Genomic DNA, 9551 nt, shown 5'->3' with positions numbered 1-9551 from the left:
GTTCTCTCTGTGTATAGTTTATTGTAGATTCGATATTGGTTCTGTTGTTGTTGACTTTGGGTTTGATTTTTAAGTCTGATCCCAAACTATGCACAAATTTTAAGGATTTTTTTCACCAGGTGCTTAGGGACCTGGGGGCCACTCCCAGTGATTCTTGGCCAATTGGACTGGTGGTTTAATTACAGGTTCTGATGATGCAGTTTTGTTAAGACCCTGCTGTGATGGGACCACCAGGGTCACCTCAGCAGTGGTCAGGAATCTCTGGAGCTACTACATCTGGGGATGTTTGGGATATTATTCTGTGGTAGGAATTGAACCCAGACTAGCTGCTTGCGATGTATGGACCCTAACCAATGTACTATCAATGTACTGTCACTCCCCAATTTTGGGGGCCACACCCAGAAATCTCCTGGGGCTACTCTCACAGTGGTTCTCATGGGATCTGGTGGTGCCAAGGATTGAATCTGGGCCTCCTGCATGCGAGGCTTTGAGCTATTGCTTGGCCCTAAATTATTCTGGAACACATGTTTTCAATTGTTTTAGGTAACTACTAGGAATCAAAGTGTTGGGTCATATGATACTTCTCTTTAATATTTGTGGACGTGCCAGGCTATTTTTCAAAGTAACTGAACAAATTCACATATCCATCACCTGTATTGGTATCCGATTCCTTTCCTTTTCATCCTCGAAACATTTGCCATTTCCCCTTAATTTTGTTTTTCAGTCACCTCCCCATGGTGCTTGGGGAATCACTCCTGGTGATGCTTGGAGGGGCTGCAGCATGCAAAGCCTGTACTTTAGCCTTTGAGTCATCTTCCCAGTTCTCTTTTATCTGTTTAAGTTAATGTTTAAATGATTTGAGGTAGAGGCTCAACTTCTTTTCTGTCTTGCTTGTGAATATCAAGTTATCCCAGCAGTATTTCCCCTCCTTTCCCCTTTCCTCTATCTTTGTTGTTGTTGTGATGACGGGGAGTTCACACACACTGGTTGTGTTGCTCGCCAGAAATTGCACATCTGTTTGCAATACTTGTACAAATGTTTCCAGGGAATGCACATTTATATGCTTACACATATTTTCCCTGTAGTCCAGCACCATTTCTTGAAGATGCTTTTTATTTACCATTGAGTGCTACATGTAAAAATTCACTTGCTCATATATGGTTTTTTTTTTTTTTTTTTTTTTTTGGTTTTTGGGTCACACCTGGCAGTGCTCAGGGGTTACTCCTAGGTCTATGTTCAGAAATCACTCCTGGCAGGCTGGGGGGGGGGACCATATGGGATGCTGGGATTTGAACCACCATCCTTCTGCATGCAAGGCAAATGCTCTACTTCCATGCTATCACTCTGGCCTCCATATATGGTTCTTTTGTTGTGGGGAGTTCTCAAATATGTTTTATTTATCTATATATCAATCCAATTTTGATTAACATTGCTTAATGATAAGTTTTTAACTAAGGAAAGGTGATTAAAGCAATTTGTTAAGATATAAAATATACTTTATTAAATCACTATGAGACACAGAGTCAAAAAAGTTGTTGGTAGTTGAGTTTCAGTCATATGATGTTCCAACACTTGTGTTCATTTCCTGCCACCAATTTCCCCAATTTCCCTCCCCTCTTCTGTTCCCCTTTACACAGCCTTCCTTTATGGTAGATACTTTTCTTCTCCTTCTTTCTCTCTCTGTTCCTATTTTCTTTTTAGACACAGTAGTTCACATTTTTGTTACTGAAGGGATCTTGCTCATTACTTTATCTCCATTCAGAACCAAGTTCTTGTCCAGAGTAATAATTTCCAACTATCATTGCTATAGTAGTCCCTTCTCTGCTCTCACTGAACTACCCCCATCATTTCTATTATCTTTGAGTATCATTCTTATTCTATGTTATTTTTTAAAATATCCTGCAGATAAGCACTTCATTCTATGTCAATCCCTTTTCCTCTGACTCAGTCAACATGATTACTGTTGTTTAATAGCAAGTTTTGAAATGGCAAAATGTGATTAATGCAATTTGTTAAGATTTTTTAGTTACTGTGTATCTTTTGCATTTCCTTCGAACAATAGTATCCGTCTACATTTTCACAAAAATAATTGGGATTTTCATTGGAATTGCATTAATTATATGGATAATTTTGAAGACTGTTGCCATCTTTATCTTCTTGACTTTTTCAATAGTAATGATCGCTAGGAGAGTCTCCATTAGTACCAGGTATTTACTGTGGCAGTTGCTGTACTAGCCAGAGAAATGAATGTTCATTACTTGACTTTTATTATTTGTTCTGATTTGTACTGTACTAAAAAGAGATTTCTGGGTATCTATGATTACTGAGCTTGAAATGCCATTAGTCTGAATTCAAGTTTGTCCTGCATTAAAAGATACGTCTGGTCAGAGAGAGTTCAGCAGTCTGGAGCTCACGTTTTGCCTGCACATGGACTGTGTTTTATCTGCTGGTCATTGCTTCTTGTGATCCCTGAGCATTGAGGCCAAAATAGTTCCTGAAAGCTAGATATATTTGACCCACCTCAAAAAAAAGACATATCTAATTTCTAAGATTTATAACTAGAGAGAACTAATTCATAAATTATATTGGTTACTTATTAAAATATAACATTTTAGATAGATTAGAATATGCTACTGAAATTATTTTCATCTGTTTCTATAGTGTGGCTGCTAGAAAAGTAAAAAATGTCTGTATGGGGGCTGGGGAGGTAGCCAAGTATTTAAGGTGCTTGCTTTGTGCCTCACTGACCCTGGTTCAAATCTCTTGTACTGCATATGGCTCTGAGCACCTCAAGTCCTCTCTCCTGAGCACAAAGTTGGACATAGCCTTGAGCACTTCTGACTGTGGCCTATACCCCCCAAATAAAAAACAAAATATTGTTATGTTTATATACTATTTATATTGGCCATCAGTAACCTAGAAAATCTTAACATGGATTTAATTTAAAAGGGCTGTGGTGTGAGATTTAGGGTGCCCTGGAATCCCCTGAACATCTGTGCAAAATCTTGTGTGCATAGGTGTTATTTGAGTATAACAAACTACCCCCATATGTATTAGCTTGAAAAAGAAACCCAAATATTTATTATCTCATGGTTCTATGTGTCAGGAATCCAGGTGTGACTTAAACGGTGCCCCAGGTGGAGTCTCTCTGGGGCTGCATGAAATATTGGCTGGCCGGCACTTGCTGGAAGGTGAATCTGCTTTCACACGCAAGCATGTGCCTTCTACTAAGTCTCAGTTCCATGCAAACAATTGGTTAGAGACATTAATTTTATGTGGATTTATTGAAGGGGAGAGGTTGGGGCCACACACAGTGGTGCTCAGGAACTATTCATTCCTGGCTCTGTGCTCAGGATGGGGTGCTGGGAGGGTCCATATGTACTGCTGAGTATTTGAACCACATCGATCAATAAAACAGGTCAGTCAATTAAGGTAAACACCTTAAACTTTGTACTATCTAGCCAGCTTCTAGAGACATTTTTCCCATCTGATCCTTTCCACAGTGTGACTCACACAGAAGCTAACTTACTGGGGCCGGCGAGGTGGCGCTAGAGGTAAGGTTTCTGCCTTGCAAGCACTAGACAAGGAAGGACTGTGGTTCGATCCCCCGGTGTCCCATATGGTCCCCCCAAGCCAGGGGCAATTTCTGAGTGCTTAGGCAGGAGTAACCCCTGAGCATCAAATGGGTGTGGCCCGAAAAAAAAAAAGGTAACTTACTGGTGCCAGAGTGATAGTCCAGCCAGTAGGACATTTGCTTTGTACTTGGTTAACCTGAGTTTGATCCTCAGCACTCATTATCGCCACCAGAGTCCACTAGGCATGATCCCTGAGTGCAGAAGCTGAGTTCAAAAGTACAAGAGAGGGACTGGAGAGATAGCACAGTGGTGGGGCGTTTGCTTTGCACGTGGTCAACCCAGGACGGATGGTGGTTTGAATCCCAGCATCCCATATGGTCCCCTAAACTTTCCAGGAGTGATTTCTGAGTGCAGAGCCAGGGGTAGCTCCTGAGCACCACTTGGTGTGGCCCAAAAATCAAAAAAAATTATAAGAGAAATCAAGGTGGGGGCCAGATCTTTATTATTTAATATATTAAAGAAATATGCATAGAAACCCACAGCCTTCTTGCAACCCAGATCTTTTGCCACATCCTATTTATTATAAACAAGTAACTGGACAAATACAGTCACCATGTTTGTATCGGGCTAGCACCATAGACTCACTCTGTTCTTGCACAAGATGCAAACCAATCTGTGAAAGATCATGGGTACAATGGTCACACAGCAGAAAGCTGGCAATTTCAGAAGAGAGGGCTGACCAAGCCCCCCTCTCCATGAAGCCATGCCTACTGCATCTATTACCCAGGATCACAGTTTTGTTGATAGCCTTGCCCCACTGCTCCTCTACAATTCTCTTCAGCAACACCAATCTGATCAAACTTCAGGTATGCTAGAATCTGTGCTGATATCACCAGGGCTTTTTGGAGCAAGTGTGGACACTCTTGCCCCTTATCCTCTTCCTTCCAGGAGTCTTGGCAGCTGAGAATATACCCCTAAAAGTCACAGTATCAGTAGTAGTAACTTAAAGTTTTGGACAACTTCATTTGTTTGATGCTGTCATCCCTATAGGAACACACCAATTTAACAAAATGGATAGCTAACAAGAGCCTACTAAACCTTCTGTCATTGTAAGAATAACTTCATTGGAGATACAATAATTTTCAAAACTGAGCTTGCTATACTTCTTTTTTTTTTAATTTCTTCTCTTTTTCTTTTTTCTTTCTATTTAAAAATAGCATTGCTTTTACTTATCTGGAAACAAATGTATTATGGATAACTATGTCAACTATGTGATGTATTTTCTTTAAATAAAGTTAAAAAAACAAGTGACTGAGGTTAGCTTATGAAGAAGGGACAGGACTACTTAGTGCTATGAATTAAAACCAAGAAATTATTGGAAGCTCTGATAGAGGCCTTATCACATTGTATCTATGTTTTATTAGGGACCTAAGGTTTGGGGTTTTTTGGGGGGAGGGGAGGTTAGTGAGTCACATCCAGCAGTGTTCATGGTTCATTCCTGTTTCTTTGTTCAGGGATTACTTCTGAGTGCTCATATGCTAGGGGATCATAGGTGGTACCAAAGATTGGTTGCATGCAAGGCAGCCTTTATATCCTTTCTGTACTACCTGATTACTAAATACCAAATATTTTTTGAGCCACACCCATTTGACGCTCAGGGGTTACTTCTGGTTATGTGCTCAGAAATTGCCCCTGGCTTGGGAGGACCATATGGGGATGCTGAGGGATTGAACTGCGGTCCGTCCTAGGCTAGTGCTTGCAAGACAGACACCTTACCTCTAGTGCCACCTCTCCGGCCCCTAAATACCAAATATTTTATTTGATTCTTTTTTGTTGTTATTGTTTCTCTGTTTCTGTTTTAGGGGCACACCCAACAGTGCTAAGGGTTTACTCCTGAACTCAGAAATCACACCTGGTAGTCTCAGGGATCATGTGGAATGCTGGATATCGATCCTTGGTCAGTGGTATGCAAAGAAAATGCAGACTCTGTCTCATTCTCTGTCTCCGTATCTGTACCTCTCACCAAAAGTAGTCCTGTAAAACCACCAGGTGTGGCCTACACCAAAAAGAATGTTCACTAGAACTCAGTGAAAGTTAAGTGAAATGAGCAAAAGTCTGTTTTCTCACAATTTATAGTTTTCCCTTAGGCCCACTAAATTTTGTAAACTGTGCTAATGTTCTGTGTTTCTGCCATAAATATTCACCTTTCAGACTTAGTAAATAGCCCCTTGTTTGTTATCTATCTCTCTTTTTTGCTACAACTGACTTGAGATGCAAATACAGGTTGCTCTACTCAAATCATTTTATTGTGTTTGAAGCTCTCCCTCAGTTGCTCCCCAGAATCTCACAAGCAAGGTTCTTATATTCGAGGAGTCACTGGGGCTTTTGGAGAAATACACTGACCCCATTTGAAGTCGATACTCTACTGGCCTCATTACTAGTCATTACAGGAGTTATGGCACCAAACCAATGAATTCCTGCCATTAGAAGGGGTATGAGTTTCTCTTCTTACACGCCTGTGATTTGTAAATGTCTCCCCTTGGTTCTATGTATGAAGAGTGTGAACTGAGATTTGCAGACAAGGGCAACTTGTCTGGCCCTCAGTGATAGGGTGGATAAATGTGAAATCTGAGCCTCTTTATTTTGCCAGCACTCGAAAGTGCGAGCATTCTTTTAGGCCAGAGAGATTGTTGTTTTTGGAAAAGTATTTTTGGAATGGGTAGCTAAATTTGCCTTCCCTATAAAGAAGGTACTGCGTTGACATGGAAGAGGCAATTGTCCAGCTTTGTGCATTGCTGAGATCTCAGGGGAAGAGGCAAGAGCCTGTGCTTGAGTCACTGTAGAAGAGCAAGATCATGCCATCTCAGCAAATATGGTTTTTCTTCTTCATGGTCCTTAAAATGAATCTCCATCTGTTTCTTTTTTTTCTTTGGGGTTGGGGGCTATACCCGGTGATACTCAGGAGTTATTCCTGGCTCTGTGCTCAGAAATCGCTCCTGGCTTGGCGGACCATATGGGACTCTGGGGATCAAACCGTGGTCCTTCCTAGGTTGGCTCATGCAAGGCAAATGCCCTACCGCTTGAGCCACCTCTCCGGCCCCTCCATCTGTTCCTCTAAAGAAAAATGTATGTCTTTTAGAATACCTAGGCAGTGCCTGCCCTAATTGGCTGCCTATGGTCTGTAAGATGACGTATTCTCCAGGCAACGAAAAGATTCTAGAAGTTCTGGTTGATGTTTGTCACAAGCACTGGTGATGGAAGGGATTAGACATAAGTCATCAAGGATCCTGTGATACAGAAAGCTGTAGATTCTATTTTTTGGTTTGTCTTGGGGGCCACACTCAGTGATGCTTAGTGATTCTTCCTAGCTCTGTGCTCAGGGATCACTCCTGGTGGGCTTGGGAGAGTATTTGAGGTGCTGGGGATAGAACTCAGGTTGACTGTGTAGAAGAAAAGAGCCCTGCCCACTGTACTAGTTCTCCAGCCCATGAAACTATAGATTCTAGCTTGGTTGATGCTGTCTTGTTTCTGATTCTGCTCACAAATAAGGTCCAAGAGAGCCTAAGATCGGAGGCCTAGACCCAGCTAGATTCATTATTTACCCTGGGAACACACTTCCTTGCATCTTTTTTGTTTTGTTTTGTTTTGGGGTCACACCCGGCAGCACTCAGGGGTTATTCCTGGCTCTACACTCAGAAATCACTCCTGGCAGGCTCGGGGGACCATATGGGATGCCGGGATTTGAACCACCGTCCTTCTGCATGCGAGGCAAACGCTATCTCTTGGGCCCACTTCCTTACATCTTTGAGTGAAAGGGCTACTCAAGCACAAGGGCCTCTATGCTCTCTGTCCCTGTAGATTTCTATATCTTCCTGGTTGCCACATGCACAGTAGGACACATTAGCAATGGCTAACCCACCCTGTGAGCCTTGGGTTGCTGCCGCTGGGAGCTTTGCCAGTACTGTTGTTTGCGAGACAAATGCAGTGACTCCAAAATCCGGGCTAGTCTCTCACGGGATTGGCTCCCCCTGGAAACCCTTAATCCTACCCCCCTCCATCCATGGCACTACCACCCTGATAGATAATAGAAAAGCTGTGGGGGCTCGGGCAGGAAATTAGCACTCTCTGAGAGCTCAGACAAGGCCATCAGCTGAACTTCTCCCTGGAAAAGTAGCACCAACGTGTGAACATACCCATCATCGTTGAACTGATCCTTTTTATTTCCATTCTCTCTCCCAAATCTCAGTTGTTACGAGAATGTTCAGTGGATTTGGAATTATTACAAATAATAATGCCAGAAGATTTTTGGATAAGAAACACTAAGCTTTGCAGCTTCCGGAGAACTCTTTGAGAGGAAGAATGTGGATGTCAGTGGAAACCAGTCCTGGCTGGCTGCCTGTTCTGAAGCTTACCATGGACTCCCACTTTCACATGGACTCCAAGGAACAGTGTCTATGGTATGGATGGGATGTCTGGGGAGCTCAGCCACAGGAGACGTTGGATTCAGAAACTAATCTACTTTAGAGCAGAGGATCCCAAACTTAACTGGCCTCTAGCCCTCTTCAGAGTTACTCAGCACCCGACCACCACCTTGAAAATCTACCTCCTTTAAGTCCACAAATAAAAAATGCATGCCAACCCCCACATACACATACCAGTTGCACCTGAGGCTACTAGCCTAGATCCTTTCAGATCTGCCCAGGTGATGCTAAGATCTACATTGGGAAATAGCTCTACAGCGCTTCAGGCTCAAAGTTGAAATGGGATCTTCCAAAAACTTTTGTGCTTTTGTTGGCTCCTTACCACTTGGGAAAATGGACTTCAAGAAGAGTCTCAGCCAGATCCTGTGAGGCAGCCTGTGAGTGTGTTTCAGAGCACAGATGGGATGGAAAGGCATTTGTTCAAATAACAGAAGCAAGATCTTTTGTTTGCAGAGTAGGAGTGGAGCCATGTGTGGTCCCCAGTCAAGCTTAAACTCAAGGAGCAATGTATCCTTGCAAATCTCTGAACAACCTGCAGGCTTCTCTTGGGAGTGGATTCTGGTGTGGGGATGTGCGTGGTGCCACATCTGTCTTGCTACTGGGAGACATGTGATTAAAGTTGTTCTTAAGGTTAAATGTGTGGAAAGGCCTGGCTGGCCCTTGAAAAGTGTGAGCATAGGTATGTGGTCAGCTCAGAGCATGGATTTTAGTTGTTTGAGTCAATTGAACAACTATTGGACAACTATTAGGAAGATTTCCTCCAAATGTGTGTGCACATGTGTGTAGATGTATATATGCTGTACATATACATGAATGTATATATGATCTCCTGATATTTAAAAATTCCTGATTTGGGCCCAAAGAGGTAGTACAGGGTTAAGGTACTTACTTGCCTTGCATGTAGCTGAAACATGTTTGAATCCTCAACATTTCATATGGTCCCTGAGCACCTGGTATCAATCCTGAATACAGAGCCAAGAATAGACATTGAAAACCACTAGGTATGGCCCAATTCTCCATCCATTTCCATCCTAGATTTTTTAAAATAGCAAACAGGGGCCAGAAAATTAGTACAGTGGGTAGGACAGTTGCCTTGCATGTGGCCAACAAGGGCCCAATCCCTGGCCACTATATGGTGCCCTACAAGGACTAGTTTCTGAGTGTAAAGCCTGGAGTAAGCCCTGAGTATTGTTGGGTGTGGCCTTAAAACCAAAAAGAAGGGTTTGGAGGGATAGTGTAAAGGCAGGGTGTTTGCCTTGTATGCAGAAAGATGGTGGCTCCAATCCCGGCATCCCATATGGTACCCCGAGTCTGCCAGGAGCAATTTCTGAGTGTAGAGCCAGAAGTAGCCCCTGAGTGCTGCCGGATGTGATCCAAAAGCCAAAAAGAAAAAAAGAACAAACAGTATCTGGGCTAGAAACATAACACAAAGTGATGGAGCACATAGGTTTTCACATGTGAGAGCTCAGGGTTTAAGATTTGATGCCACATGATC

This window comes from Suncus etruscus, chromosome X, assembly GCF_024139225.1.
Source record: "Suncus etruscus isolate mSunEtr1 chromosome X, mSunEtr1.pri.cur, whole genome shotgun sequence".
Classification (NCBI taxonomy): domain Eukaryota; kingdom Metazoa; phylum Chordata; class Mammalia; order Eulipotyphla; family Soricidae; genus Suncus; species Suncus etruscus.
This window is presented reverse-complemented; position numbering follows the sequence as displayed.